The 17,064-nt window shown below is 40.4% G+C and overlaps 1 pseudogene; it reads left to right on the plus strand.

Annotated features, from left to right (window-relative positions):
* The first annotated feature begins 682 nt into the window (after window positions 1-682).
* Window positions 683-16,786, plus strand: LOC112075922 (globoside alpha-1,3-N-acetylgalactosaminyltransferase 1-like; annotated as a pseudogene).
* The last annotated feature ends 278 nt before the right edge of the window (window positions 16,787-17,064 follow it).

A 17,064-nucleotide genomic window follows, 5' to 3' on the forward strand; every position in this document is an offset into this window, starting at 1 on the left:
TTGTACTTCATGTACAATTACCATCTAGTTATTATTACTATTATTACTGCTGTTGAACAAATGTCCAAATGGTTTTGTCTTTGAGAAGTTAGGAGGGATGTTCATGTTAAATGGGTGTCTGCCCCTTTAAGAGCCCCTGAGACTGGGTTAAGGGAGAGCTGACCAGATAGAGAAACTGCATTTGCAAACAAAGGACAGAATGTAAACTTGACATCTGACTTAAAACCAGAAGAACCAGTTTTAACTGACAACTAACAACTTTAACTGGGTCATAAGTTCTCACAAGGATTTACTTACTGGTGAAAGAGTTATTAATATTATACTTGTGACCAATCAATGTGAGCGTCTACTAAATGACTACATTGTAATGTAAATGTAGTGCCATGTATATGTATGTATGTTATGTATTTGTTGTGTTGTTTCCTGTTTGGTCCCCAAGAAGAGTAGCTATTCAGGAATCCTAATTAATGCTAAATCTGAGGCCTTATTTGACCTTATTTGGTCATATTTCACCTTATTTGGCTCTACTGTCTTATTTGGATGGACACTACATGTACAACTGGTTAGGGTTGGTTGGTAAAGGACTCTATTTTCAGGTTACTTCTGGTTTGGGTGTGGGTTACTGTGGTGATGTGTGTATAAGTCCATGGAGGTACAGGTCAAAGGGCTGAGACTCCTCCTCCTCCTCATTTGACTAGGCTTGCTGAAGAGATCCACTGGTTTCATTGGAGAGATCTTCATTTGATTGGAAATTGCTTCTAGTGTAGGATAAACTAAATATTTGCTGACACTATTGGAGGAASAATGCGTTTCAGTTCAAATGTAAAACTGTTTGTTCTCCTTCTCATTGTTGGAATCTTCTTGCTTCTGGGGTATGTATGTTTCTATATTTTATGTAATTACTATGCATATACTATGTGTGTCTGTAAATGGTGTTATTTTGGAGCAACTACATCTGTGTTCTCTATACACATTCAGTGTACTTGTAGTGACACTGAAAGATAATTGCAAATAATAATGTCACTAGCATATCCCATGTACACTAAAGGTGCACTTTATCTAGCTTTGGTGTACTTTTTCAGTATACTTTTCTTTTTTGTATTTTTTATATACTATGCATGTATTTAATGTTACTTAAATGGTGTTACTTTGGGACAACTACATTTAAAGTTGAATTCAAGTGGTGTTTTAGTACTATTTTATGTCAACTAAGTGTACCTTGCGTGCTAATTGGTCCACCTTAAAGTATACCGACACCTAAAAGTGTACTTGCATTTTGAAAGTATTCAGACCCATTGACTTTTACCACATTTTGTTACTTTATTCTAAAATGTATTACATCGTATTTTCCCTCATCAATCAGAAATACATAGACAGATGTGTGCCTTTCCAAATCATGTCCAATCAATAGAATTTACCACAGGTGGACTCCAATCAAGTTGTAGAAACATCTCAAGGATGATCAATGGAAATAGGATGCACCTGAGCTCAATGTCGAGTCTCATAGCAAATGGTCTGAATATTTATGTAAATACATTTTTTTTTATATAAAAAATTATACATTTGCAAAAATGTATAGAAACCTTTTTTTGCTTTGTCATTATGGGGTATTGTGATGTCATTATGGGGTATTGTGATGTCATTATGGGGTATTGTGATGTCATTATGGGGTATTGTCTGTAGATTGATGAGGACATTTTATTTAATTTAAATTGATGAGGGACATTTTATTTAATCTATTTTAGAATAAGGCTGAAATGTAACAATAAAAAGGAAATGGGTCTGAATACTTTCCGAATGCGCTGTATATTTTTAAACTGTGATGTTCCATAAAAAGTCTGAACCTTTCTATTCTCATAGTTTCTACAGATTGTAAATTAAACAAAAACATTTTGTCTAAAAGTATTATTATATTATTGATCGATCAATTGACTATGACTTTTCAGATCATTCAGCAGTGGTATTTGCAGAGTTAAATGTTGTAATTCTTCATCCATTCCGGAACCTGCAACCAAAAACGAGCTATATCAAAACAAATGATCTAATGATTCTGTCTCTTCGCAGCAAAATCTGCAGAGCTGGGATGGTTGTATTCCCCATCTACAGTTGAAGTCGGAAGTTTACACACACCTTAGCCAAATACATTTAAACTCAGTTTCTCACAATTCCTGACATTTAATCCTAGTAAAAATGTCCTGTATTTGGTCAGTTAGGATCACCATTTTATTTTAAGAATGTGAAATGTCAGAAAAATAGTTGAGAGAATTATTTATTTCAGCTTTTATTTCTTTCATCACATTCCCAGTGGGTCAGACGTTCACATACACTCAATTAGTATTTGGTAGCATTGCCTTTAAATTATTTAACTTGGGTCAAACGTTTTGGGTAGCCTTCCACAAGCTTCCCACAATAAGTTGGGTGAATTTTGGYCCATTCCTCCTGACAGAGCTGGTGTAACTGAGTCAGGTTTGTAGGCCTCCTTGCTCACACACACTTTTTTCAGTTCTGCCCACAACTTTTCTCTGGGATTGAGGTCAGGGCTTTGTGATGGCCACTCCAATACCTTGACTTTGTTGTCCTTAAGCCATTTTGCCACAACTTTGGAAGTATGCTTGGGGTCATTGTACATTTGGAAGACCCATTTGCGACCATGCTTTAACTTCCTGACTGATGTCTTGAGATGCTGCTTCAATATATCCACATACTTTTCCTGCCTCATGATGCCATCTATTTTGTGAAGTGCACCAGTCCCTCCTGCAGTAAAGCACCCCCACAACATGATGCTGCCACCTCCTTGCTTCACGGTTGGGATGGTGTTCTTCGGCTTGCAAGCATCCCCCCTTTTCCTCCAAAATAACGATGGTCATTATGGACAAACAGTTCTATTTTTGTTTCATCAGACCAGAGAACATTTCTCCAAAAAGTACAATATTGTCCCCATGTGCTGTTGCAAACCGTAGTCTGGCTTTTTTTATGGCGGTTTTGGAGCAGTGGCTACTTCCTTGCTGAGCGGCCTTTCAGGTTATGTCGATATAGGACTCGTTTTATTGTCGATATAGATACTTTAGTACCTGTTTCTTCCAGCATCTTCACAAGGTCCTTTGCTGTTGTTCTGGGATTGATTTGCACTTTTCGCACCAAAGTACATTCATCTCTAGGAGACAGAATGCGTCTCCTTCCTGAGTGGTATGATGGCTGCGTGGTCCCATGGTGTTTATACTTGCGTACTATTGTTTGTACAGATGAACGTGGTACTTTCAGGCATTTGGAAATTGCTCTCAAGGATGAACCGGATTTGTGGAGGTCTAGAATTTTTTTTCTGAGGTCTTGGCTGATTTCTTTTGATTTTCCCATGATGTCAAGCAAAGAGGCACTGAGTTTGAGGGTAAGCCTTGAAATACATCCACAGGTACACCTCGAATTGACTCAAATGATTTCAAATAGCCTATCAGAAGCTTCTAAAGCCATGACATAATTTTCTGGAATGTTCCAAGTTCTTTAAAGGCACAACTTGGAACATTCAACAAACTTCTGACCCACTGGAATTGTGATACACTGAATTATAAGTTAAATAATCTGTCTGTAAACAATTGTTGGAAAAGTTACTTGTGTCATGCACAAAGTAGATGTCCTAACCAACTTGCCAAAACTATAGTTTTTTAACAAGTAATTTGTGGAGTGGTTGAAAAACGAGTTTTAATGACTCCAACCTAAGTGTATGTAAACTTCCGACTTCAACTATATATATATATATATATATATTATCGTGGGCATCATAAATAAACACAATGTCTCTCCGAGGCCACGTGCCCATGCAATAATTACACATCATTGTTGTTGTAATAGCTAAAGATTAAACCCTTTAAAACATTTCTTCACACTTTTTAATCATTGCATTATTCAAGTGTGCAATATGGTTTAATTGAAAAGCTCCTGTATAGTTTGAATATCTTGCTGTCACGTTCCTGACCTTACTTTCCCTTATTTTGTATGTATTTAGTATGGTCAGGGCGTGAGTTGGGGTGGGTTTGTCTATGTGTGTTTTCTATGTTGGGTTTTTTGTGTTCGGCCTGGTATGATTCTCAATCAGAGGCCGCTGTCAATCGTTGTCCCTGATTGAGAATCATACTAAGGCAGCCGGGGTTTCACGTGTGGTTTGTGGGTGTTTGTTCCTTGTTAGTGTTTCGCCACACGGGAATGTCACCGTAGTTTCATTTGTTATTTTGTATCGCATATTGTTTTCGTGTTATTAAATTACCATGGAAACTAACCACTCTGCATATTGGTCCGATCCTTCTCGCCTCTCCTCGTCCGATGAGGAGGACGACATACTATCGTTACACTCGCCTTCTTTTAAATACTATTATATACTATGGTTTGCACACACACACGCAGCATGACACCACATCCAAGGTAATGTAAGGATAGTGTAAAGCCTAATGTATATATACCGTAATACAATAGGATACGCAAACTTGTAACTCGACTCAACTAAGCTGGATCACCATTTTCAGTAGCTAACTGCATTATTGCGTTACGTCGGTCTAATTGTGTAGCGTTACGTTTCAAAGACAAGCTGCACATCTGATGTGGATGAAAAGCAGTGTCAGCAGCACATGTTGTGTAATAAATTAAATGTTTTCATGACAGACTTTAACTGATTCTCTCCTCTCTTCCGATAGGTATGTTCACTACAGCTTCTTCAATGAAAGGCTCAATGGGTAAGCTCAAGTTTCTGTTCATTTATTACACCCTAATGATGCTATACTGTGATATGGATTTTCTGATTTGATTCATATTCACAGGGTTTGGTGTGAGGCTTCCAACAGAGATATCCCGGTTGATGAGGACCAGAGGAACACCAGGTTAGTTGAAATAAACTGAGAAATCCTCCCAACAAGTCATGATACTTGGTACTTCTAAACACTCTTTCCTATTTAATTTAATGTTACCCGTTAAATAATTTACAGTTACACAGTTACTAGTGGTTCTAATGGCCTATTATGGGATTACATTCAGTCATTCAACACCTCAATGCGCTCCTAAACACTATAGACCTGACAGGACAAGCTGAGAAACTAATATTTAGAACTTCACAGTCTAACCTATCATTTCTCTCAAGGGTATTATTGGCTGTTGATAGATGGTGTCTAACATCGTCATGGCACCAATAAGGATGTGAACAAGTCATATTGTGATGTTGGTTCATCGTTGCTGTTACCCTACACTATTATTAAGAAGAGCATACGACAGTTCCTGGAGGATCAAAATTATCTGATGTTAGCAAGTTATTGATTTAATAAATCTTATTTCTAAGGCTACATATACAGTGCATTCAGGAAGTATTCAGACCCTTTGACTTTTGACACATTTTATTACATTACAGCCTCATTCTAAAATGGAGTAAATGGTTTCCCCCCTCATCAATCTACACACAATACCCCATAATGACAAAGCAAAAAACAGATTTTTAGAAATGTGGATAAAAGTTATGCTGCCAGATAATTCACAGTTGTCCTAATGGGCAATCAGCATGCAGTTGTCTGGACTTCACAAAGCTATGGAAGTGAACAGACAATGAAACATTGACACAGTTGCAATGTTATTCCCAACGGAACGAAAACATCAGACTCCTCTTCCTGGTGGAAAAACAAATTTAACTTCTGGACGTGTATGGGATTCTCTACTTTATAATATATTTTCTCCCTCTGCTGCCGCTTCCCCCTCCTGTGTGTGTGTGATGTTGGCAGAGTTAGCTAAGTGTTCAGGATTAATTTTGTTTTATAATTTTTAGATACAATGTTTTTACTATTATAATTATCAAAATGGCTGCTATTCTACTTGGAATAAAAAAAAACTTGGAAGGAAAACATTTGTCAACGACAGGCTTTGATCTTGTCTCTGTAACATCATTTGTTGTTTAGCTCCAGGGAAAAGGCTTCCGATTCGCTACCCTCAGGTTATTCATAAAACCAATATGATATTTAAATAGGTTATTCATAAAACCAATATGATATATAAATTGGTTATTCATAAAATCAAACTTATATTTAAATTTGTTATTCATAAAACCAAAATTATATTTAAATTGATTATTCATAAAACCAAAATTATATTTTAATTGGTTATTCATAAAACCAATACGATATTTAAATTGGTTATTCATAAAACCAATATTATATTTGAATTGGTTATTCATAAAACCAAAATGATATTTAAATTGGTTATTCATAAAATCGATATGATATTGATATCAGCTTGAATTTTTTTTAGCTGACATCGATATAGAGTTTCCATATCAGTGCCCATCACTAATTATCAAATCAAATGTTATTGGTCACAAATACATATTTAGCAGATGTTATTGCGGATGTTGCGAAATACACACATCTAAAAGTAAAAGAATGGAGTTAAGAAATATATGAGTATTATGATTAGCATTGTCAGAGTGGCATTGACTAAAATACAGTAGAATAGAATACAGTATATACAGTACATATGAGACGAGTAAAGCAGAATGTAAACATTATTAAAGTGACTAGTGTTCCATTATTAAAGTGGCCAGTGATTCCATGTCTATGTATATAGGGCAGCAGCCTCTAAGGTACAGGGTTGAGTAACCGGGTGGTAGCTGGCTAGTGATGGCTATTTAACAGTCTGATGGTCTATGTATATAGGGCAGCAGCCTCTAAGGTACAGGGTTGAGTAACCGGGTGGTAGCTGGCTAGTGATGGCTATTTGACAGTCTGATGGTTATGTATATAGGGAGCAGCCTCTAAGGTACAGGGTTGAGTAACGGGTGGTACTGGCTAGTGATGGCTATTTAACAGTCATGGTCTATGTATATATGGGCAGCAGCTCTAAGGTACAGGTTGAGTATCGGGTGGTAGCTGGCTAGTGATGCTATTTAACAGTCTGATGGTCTATGTATATAGGGCAGCCTCTAAGGTACAGGGTTGAGTAACCGGGTGGTGCTGGCTAGTGATGGCTATTTAACAGTCTGATGGTCTATGTATATATGGGCAGCAGCCTCTAAGGTACAGGGTTGAGTAACCGGGTGGTAGCTGGCTAGTGATGGCTATTTAACAGTCTGATGGTCTATGTAGCTGGCATAGATAATAGTTACAATAGATTCAGTATGTGTATTATGTATCTGTAGCCATCATTAATCATTTTACTATGGTCTTTCTATTCATACAGTCTGAGTAAGCCCATATTCAGGAGCAGAGTACGGAACATATATCTCTCAAGAAAGGTGGGTATCTGTATTTTAACTGAACCATCGTTCACCATTTGGCTGGCTATCCAAATCATGCTCTGGCCAAACTCCCATGCTCCTGTCCAAACTCATGCTCACTGTCAAACTCTCTCCAATGCTCGTGCAACTCAAACTCCACTGCTCCTGGCCAACTCCATGCTCCTGGCAAACTCCATGCTCTTGTCCAAACTCCATGGTCCTGTCAAACTTCCATGGCATACTCCTGTACTCCTGTCGCACAAAACTCCATCTCCTGTCCAAACTCCATGCTCCTGGCCAAACTCCATGCTCCCTGTCCAAACTCCTGCCTCCTGTCAAACTCCTGCTCTGGCCAACTCTACGCCACGCCCATGGACGTTAGTTTTTCACCGCAATGAATCTGTCTCTGAGTACATCAGCAACAATCTCTAGAACAAAATAATTAGTGGAATTTCAATGTAGTTTTTTATCCACGTGGTTTAACCCATGGATGTAAACATGAGGTTGGTGGAGAATTGATTTGGGGGGGTTGGTAATTAGGTAGGGGTGTGTCCTCCAGTGGCTGTGGGCTTTAGTTATGTTAATTAAGACTAAGTTAGAGGTTGTATGTGATTGATGTTCCGGCTGGTTCGGAATGACTGTGTGATCATGCTCTCCCGTAGCCGATGTGAGTAAGACCTTTAAACAGGTTAACATTCACAAGGCCGCAGGGCCAGATGGATTACAACGTGTATGCAGAGCATGCACTGACCAGCTGGCAAGTGTCTTCACTGATATTTTCAAAGCGCAGGAGAGATGACTTCATCACTACTTGTATCTGTGAGAGGTATTGACATGTTGAAAGAGCGGAGGAGCTGTCTGTTTGAACTACTGGCACACAGCTCGGACACCCATGCATACTCCACAAGACATGCCACCAGAGGTCTCTTCACAGTCCACAAGTCCAGAACAGACTATTGTAGGCGCACAGTACTACATAGAGACATGACTACATGGAACTCTATTCACATCAAGTAACTGACACAGTACAATTAGACTTAAAACCAGATAAAAATACACTTATGGGACAGCGGTGACTGTGAAGCAAGACTAACATAGTCAAAGGCATATGCATACACACGATAACATATGAATATACACACACGTGTACATCTTTTGTGTGTGTAGAAATGGATTAGGGGCCTGAAGGACAAACACTTTTTACATTTTATTTACATTTTTTATTTAAGGGGTGGATCGCTTAATATTGCGGAAATTGTTGCTTCCATCAATGTAATTGTCTGGATAATTTCCAATCCCCAGTATATTTTTATGTAAATATATATATCCATGTACATACACATATGCACACAATATACCTATATAGAATACTGTCTGATCGTCGTAAGGATTGGACCAAGGCGTACATTTTCTTTATTTAATATGAACACAGAAAAACAAAAACAGCAAAAGACGAACTAAACGTGTAGCTACTGGTGTGCACACAGGCAACTATGTAGACAGATCCCACAAAAACACAAAGGGGAAATGGCTGCCTAAATATGATCCCCAATCAGAGACAACGATAAACAGCTGTCTCTGATTGGGAAAGCATACACAGGCCAACATAAACCATTAATCACCTATTTGACCCACCCTAGTCACTATCTATCCAGCCCAACACATAGAGAATAAACAGCTTCTATGGTCAGGGCGGTGACAGTACCCCACCCCCACAAAGGTGCGGACTCTGACCGCAAAACCTGACTTAATAGGGGAGGGTCCGGGTGGGAATCTACGATGAAATGACACGGACGTTGGGGGCGGCTCCAATGCGGGGCGAAGTACCCATCCGATCGTAGATACTTCATCCTCCATGACAGCTCTGGTGCGGGATCGTCGCCGGAAGCTCCGGACCGTGGGTCGTCACCGGAGGCACCGGACCGTAGATCGTCGCAGGAGGCTCTGGACTGAGAACCCCTGCTGAAAGGTTCTGGATTGCTGACCGTCTTTGGAGGTTCCGGACCGCAGACCGTCTCAGGAGATTCCGGAGCAGACCGTCTCAGGAGGTTCGGACGGCAGACCGTATCAGGAGGCTCTGGACCGTGACCATCTCAGGAGTTCTGGACTGTAGACGCTTCATCACAGGAGGTTCCGGACCGCAGACCGTCTCAGGAGGCTCTGGACCGTGACATCTCAGGAGGTTTCTGGACGCGTAGACCTTCTCAGGAGGTTCCGGACCGTAGACCGTCTCAGGACGTGTTCCGGACCGGACTCTCAGGAGGTTGGACATGGACCGTCTAGGAAGTTCCGGACTGTGGACCGTCTCAGGAAGTTCCGGACTGTGTGACCGTCGTTGGAGGTTCCAGACTGTGAAACGTCGCGGAAAGCTTGGACTGGGACTGTTGCCCTGGAAGTCTCTGGACGGAACGTGTCGCCAGAAGCTCTGGACTGGGAACTGTCGCCGGAAGCTCTGGACTGTGGAGGCGCACTGGAGGCCTGATGCGTGGGACCGGTATAGGTGGCACCGGGCTGATGACACGCACCTCAGGGCGAGTGCGGGGAAGAGGCACAACAGGACGTACTGGACTGTGGAGGCGCACTGGAGGCCTAATGCGTGGGACCGGTACAGGTGGCACCGGGCTGATGACACGCACCTCAGGGCGAGTGCGCGGAGGAAACACAGGACAAAACGGAATGGGGAGGCGCACTGGAAGCCAGATGCGTGAAACAGGTGCACATGACACCGGACTGGTGTCACGCTCCTCAGCACGCGAGGAGTGCTCTCACTCGACTCTCACTCTGCAGCGCTCTCAACGCCAGCTCCTCTCTGTGGATGGTAGCGGTAGCGCGTCCACTACCGTCCACTATAACGTGACGAAATGTCCAACAGTTCCGTTACAGTCAGTAGAAACATGTCAAACGATCTACTGAATCAATCTTTAGAATGTTGTTAACATACATCTTGAATAACGTTCCAACCGGAGAATTAGATTGACTTCAGATGAGCGGTGGAACGGAGGTCCTCCTCATGTGAACGCGCATGGTGAAAGCATGGCCGGCTCGTGGCAGTGGTGACTAATTCCTGTCTCCTTCGGCCCCCCTTCACATTAGAGTCATCAGACAAAGTTCTATTGACTGTTGACATCTAGTGGAAGCCGTAGGAAGTGAAAACACATCAATATCTCGCTGTAATTTCAATGAGAGCTTGGTTGAAAATCTGGCACCCCCAGAAAAAATAAAAACAGGAAGTGGAACTTCTCAGGTTTTTGCCTGCCATGTGAGTTCTGTTATACTCACAGACATAATTCAAACAGTTTTAGAAACTTGTGAAAGTGTTTTCTATCCAATACTAATAATAATATGCATATATTAGCAACTATGACATAGGAGCAGGCCGTTTACTCTGGGCACTTTCATCCAAGCTACTCATTACTGCCCCTTCAGCCATAAGGAGATAAGACAAGTCTGGAAACAACAGAATACCATGAAAGTCATAGCTGACTTTGAAATGGCTTTCGATAAAGTACGCATGTAATTTAGATTTAAATGCCTGGAATATTTCAATTTTGGAGAATCTCTAATACAATAGGTTAAAGTTATGTTTTAGTGACCCTAGGTGGAAAATAGTAAATAACGGCTACTTCTCAGGAAGTATTAAACTGTCAAGAGGAGTAAAACAAGGTTGTCCACTATCGCGCATATCTATTTATGTTTTGCATCAAAAATTTTGCTGTTAAAAATCAGATCCTACAGCACTAATAAATCAAGGGATTGGAAATCCATAAAACCAAAGGTGTCTGTCCGCTGACTATTATAATGTTTCTTTAAATCCTACACAGCTCATAGAGTATCTAGACAATTATTCAAACCTCTCTGGATTACAACCAAATTTAAACAAGTGTACTACTATATTTGTCACGCTTTACAAAAATCGGACCCAGAAGCAGACCAGGACAAGGTGAGTATGAAGATGGTGAGAATTTATTTAAATGATGAGAACGTGGAGGTAGATAGTTCCGGGTGGCGGAGCGGACAGCGGAGGTGGGTTGATGGAGTGGATGAGCAGATCCAAAGGATAGGAAAAAACACTAGCGGACGAGCAGACAGGGATGGGTGATGGGTCCCGGGAGAATGGCGGTAGATAGAACAAAACGGAGGTCAGTTAAAGGCAAGCAGATGTACAAAACAAATAAAACAAAACAAAACAAACTCTATAACTTGGAGACTGGTTCGTGAGCAAAAAATACTGGTCATGGCTAACGATCCGGCAGGGAATGGAAGTCAGGTCAGAGCTTTGAAGGGAAGAGATGATGATCAGGACAGGTGTGCAGAATACTGATGGGACACAGGTGCGGGTGAACATCAATCTCCAACAAGCTAATTCGCCCGGCAACCAGACAGGGTGCGTTCCAGGACAACCTGAAACACACTCCAGGACAGAACACACAGGCAAACCCAGACTCAGGAAGCGGGATTCGTGACAATATTACGTATTGGATCACAAAAAAAAATGTAATTACTGTGTAGTTTACCAATAAAATGGTCCTGACGCGAAGTTGACATACTCTGTATTCATATATCCGAAAGAAAGACATTTTCTCACTACAATATATTTTAATAGAAAGTTAACAAAATAGATGAGATCTTGCTACAATGGAAAGGAAAATATCTGTCTATTGTGGAAAAATCCCCTGATTAACTCTTTAGTCATACCCCAGTTTACCATATTTCCTTATGGCCTTGACTACACCTACCAACTAGTTTTTTTTAATTACAGGAGCAAAAAATATTACATTTTACTTGGAACGGTAGCCAGAAAAAATTAAACGGGCCTATTTATACACTAAAGCATTAGACCTCTCAATAAAGGCTTCAGTAATACAAAAGCTATACTTAAATCCAAACTAGTTCTCTGGCAGATTTATAAGAATAGCTCACACCAGTTCACTGTAAAACCAGATAAGATTCGTGAACTCAAATGTTTTTAAGAAACAGATTAACCTCGGAAATGTTAGTTAAACTCAAAAGTAAAAAAGTAAGGTCCCACCATAAATCTTTGAATTACTTGTACTTATGCAAACTCAAAAAAATGTACGGACTTATCTTAAAAATATGTTTAAATATGTAATTGCTGCATATTTAATTGCCATGCTTTATCTCTATCTCAACTTCATTGAGTAGTGCAATAGTTGTACCATCTCTCAAAAATTAACTTCAATGAAACTCAGATCATAGGACCTTACTCAAACCATTTTTGGAAGCTGATTACCTTGAATTTAGTTAGGTATATTTAACTAAACTTACCAAACCATACTATATTCTTAGTACATGTCACGACGTCGTAACCTCCTCGTCTGAGGAGGAGCAAGGATCGGAACAAAGCGCAGCGTGGTTTGAACATACTACTTGAATTTATTTAACGAAGACGACAACGAAGAACACTTGACACAAACTAACAAAAACAAACGAAACGTGACGCTATACTACGACAAGTGCAGACACAGGAACACTTACGTAATGACATAGACAATAACCCACAACCCACAATACAAAACAGACTACCTAAATATGGTTCCCAATCAGAGACAACACAAAACACCTGTCTGATTGAGAACCATTCAGGCCAAACTAAGAAACCCCACATAGAAACAGACAACATAGAACTGCCACCCCAACTCACGCCCATACTAACTAAAGACAAACAAAGGAAAATAAGGTAAGAACGTGAGTTAGTACTATTAACTAAAAACGTACAAACCATAACTATATCTTAGTACGCACAACAAAGTCAGCCAATTTTTTTATCAAAGGCTTGAATAATATAGAAATAAATAATTATAATTACTATAAATACTGTACAAAATACAATTGGGAATAATAAGTAAACAATTTAAAATGTTTTGACAACCAAACCAGACTTAATATTCATAATTCTACCTGACATTTCATCGTTTAACATTGTTTAGAACAAACAATCACAGAAAACGCACTTCTCAGCAGTTCTAAAAATAGTTTAAATAAAGGATTATCCAAAGAACCAATATAAAAAGTTTCCCCGACAGTAGAAAGTTGAAAACCCTTTTTGGCACTAGCAACTTTCTATGAGAGTAACAACATCTCTTCATTACAATGACCAATCAACTAATGAATTACATTTTGTTCTCCCAGGCTATTGTCACAGCAGCCCAGTGTCTTGGTGGGTGAGTAGTGTTGTGTATCTTATGTTAGTTACGTCTCATTGTTATGCTTCCACATCAGCGTGTATGGGTATACCACACGTCTTTTCATGGACCTTAAATTGCAAAACTATTGAGATAATAATCAGTACAATACAGTCAGGCTGATCTGTATATCTGTAAACATTGAGGTAATAATCAGTACAACAGTCAGGCTTGATCTGTATATCTGTAACATTGAGGAAATAATCAGTAAAATAACAGTCAGGCTTGATCTGTATATCTGTAAACATTGAGGTAATAATCAGTACAATACAGTCAGGCTTGATCTTGTTTTGTTTCTTTAGTCGTACTGATGTGATGGCAGTCACCCCATGGTCGGCACCCATCATCTGGGAAGGAACCTTTGACCCTGACCTCATCGACATAATCTACAAGTCCATGAACCTCACCATAGCAACCACAGTGTTTGCCGTTGGAAAGTGAGTAGCCTACAACTTTTCCCAAATGTTCAAAAGGGAAGTTAAATTATCAATATTTTGACAACATTGAAACTACACTGAGTGTACAAACATTATGAACACGTGCTTTCTCCATAACAGACTGACCAGGTGAATCCAAGTGAAAGCTATGATCCCTTATTGATGTCACTTGTTAAATCCACTTCAATCAGTTGTAGACAAAGGGAAGGAGACAGGTTAAAGAAGGATTGTTAAGCCTCGACACATTTAAGACATGGATTGTGTATGTGTGCCATTCCGATGGTGAATGGGCAAGACAACATATTTAAGTTTCTTTGAACAGGGTATGGTAGTAGGCGCCCAGAACAGGTTGTGTCAAGAACTGCAATATGTCCTATACAGTCCTATGAGAATGACCATACAGTTACAGAGGGTTGCTGGCATCAGAATCTCAGGTGCCTGATACTGCTTGAACAGGGTATGGTAGTAGGCGCCCAGAACAGGTTTGTGTCAAGAACTGCAACGCTGCTGGATTTCTCACGCTCAACAGTTGACCGTGTGTTTCAAGAATGGTCCACCACCCAAAGGACATCCAGTCAGCTTGACACAACTGTGGGAAGCATTGGAGTCAACAAGGGCCAGTGGAACACTTTAGGTGAAGCAACTCAATATTAAGGTGTTGTTCATGTTTTGTACACTCAGTGTATAAGGACATAACTAGCTCATGTCACATGGCAGGTAATACAATATCATGATGTCATGCTTCATGGCTTGGCTAAGATTTGAATAACTGTACTAGTTTATTTTCTGGAAGACTGTAATTTCTGGTCAGAAACTGTTGAGAATATCCTATACAGTCCTATGAGAATGACCATACAGTTACAGAGGGTTGCTGGCATCAGAATCTCAGGTGCCTGATACCGCCGTTGTGCCCTTGAGCAAGGCACCTTAAACCCTTATGTTATGTCCAGGTAACTGACAAAATAATGGAAAGCACTAGTGAATGAGGGATACAAAGTATATTGAATGCAGGTGCTTCCACACAGGTGTGGATTCTGAGTTAATTAAGCAATTAGCATCCCATTATGCTTACGGTCATGTGTAAAAAGGCTGGGATGGCCATTTATTTTGGTCATTCTTTAGCTACCATGGCTCTGCCCCCAGAACAACAATGTCCCCATTTAAAAGGGCCCAAGTGGTCAATAAATGGTTTGATGAGCATGAAAACCATGTGAACCATATGACAGACACTAGATCTCAATCCAAATGATGCGGTGTCTGAGAGAACGTTACTACCACCATCAACAAAACACCAAATGTCCCTCCGATAGAGTTTCAGACACTTGTAGAATCCAAGTGCATTAGAGCTGTGGCTGATGGTGGCCCAATGATGCTAGTGGGTGCCCAAGGTGGCCTCGTGTTGGCCCAAGGTGACTCGTGGTGGCTCATCTCTCTATTTCCCTATATTTTGGCAGTTACCTGTTTGTTTAAATTCTGACAGATACGTCCGTTTCCTCCGAGATTTCCTGGAGACAGCAGAAGAAGCACTTCATGGTCGACTTCAACGTGCGCTACTACGTTTTCACTGATCGTCCCGACGATGTTCCATCAGTCAACATGTCCCAGGGGAGACATTTGAGTGTGATCCAGGTCCCAGGTTCAAACCGCTGGCAGGAGATATCAGCCCGGAGGAATGGAGATCATCCAGACAGCCATCGAACGTCAGATCAGCAAGGGAGGCCGACTACATCTTCTGTCTTGCACGTGGACAGCAAGTTCCACGCTCGCTGTGGGGGGCCGAGTCTCTGGAGGCTGGTTGCTGTTATTCACCCATGGTTGTACCAGGCGACCCGTGACCAAAAAATTTCACATACGAACGGCGTCCAGCCTCGACAGCCTACATCCCCATGGATGAGGGAGACTACTACTAYGCCGGGGCTGTGTTCGGAGGATCCGTGGAGGATGTGTACACACTAACAAAGGTATGTCGGAAGCAGCTTGAAGAGGACGCGAGGAATTCCATCGAGGCTGCCTGGCAGGAGGAGAGTCACCTMAACAGGTACCTGCTTTACAACAAGCCCAGCAAGCTGTTGTCTCCAGAGTACCAGTGGGACGACACGAAGACCAACACCAACGAGGTCAAAGTCATTCGCTTCTCTACTGTCATTAAAAACTATGCTGAAATTCGTCCCAATGTATAGGACGAGGAATTATTCGCCCGGCAGAAGAAAAACTTAATTGGTTATGGTTAATGTTAGGTTAAGTTCAGGTATAGCTTCACTGAGGTTTGGGTTATGGTTAATGTTAGGTTAAGTTCAGGTATAGCTTCACTGAGGTTTGGGTTAAGGTTAGGGAAAGGCATAAAAGGTCACATTGGGTATACAGCTGTCCGGCGCCATTCATTTTCTGTTGGTGAAATATATACACTGACATAAAAGTACTATTTTAAATGTACTGTATATCAGTCACTGGTGTAGTTTGGGGATCATAACGTTCTTCACTTAGAGGAAAATATAATTGTTTTATAACCTTATTCATCCTGTATTCTGTAGCCTATCTACTGTGTATGTTGATTACTGGGAACAATCTCAATAAATATGTCTAATAAAATATTACGATTATTATAATATTTTTCTTTAAAATAAAGTTTTAGCCGCTTTCAGAATGTTTGTGTTATTTCACTACTTGTTATATTTTCTAAAGTCTAACTAAAAACTACATCTATCCATGTGACAACCATATGTGGTGTATGAGTAACAAACCAGTGGTTTAGTGGAGAGATGAAGAAATAGGGAATATTGCACCGGTTCCATCTATAGAGGTGTAGATCAGACAAGACCCAGTGGTGGACTGAATTTCCATTAAGAATAACATTGGCAGAAGGTCTACGTGGAGCTGGCATTCCTGTCCAGAAACAACCTCTGACCACTAGACATGTACTGTAAACAGCATGAAAACAACATGAAAACAAAGGAAAACACCCCTTTAAATAAGGTATTATGGAGGATTCACTTCCTTGTGTAAAAGCATCCTGCCAATGGCAAGGCAAAAGGGGAAATCCTTCAATTCAAGTTGTACCATCTAATCAATATTATGTAAGGGATAATCAATGTTATGTAAGGGATAATCAATGGTATGTAAGGGATGATCAATGTTATGTAAGGGATAATCAATGTTATCCTTTTCTCAATAGGGGGTGCTGTTTTCA

Source organism: Salvelinus sp. IW2-2015, unplaced genomic scaffold (assembly GCF_002910315.2).
Source record: "Salvelinus sp. IW2-2015 unplaced genomic scaffold, ASM291031v2 Un_scaffold3468, whole genome shotgun sequence".
In the NCBI taxonomy this organism is placed as follows: Eukaryota; Metazoa; Chordata; class Actinopteri; order Salmoniformes; family Salmonidae; genus Salvelinus; species Salvelinus sp. IW2-2015.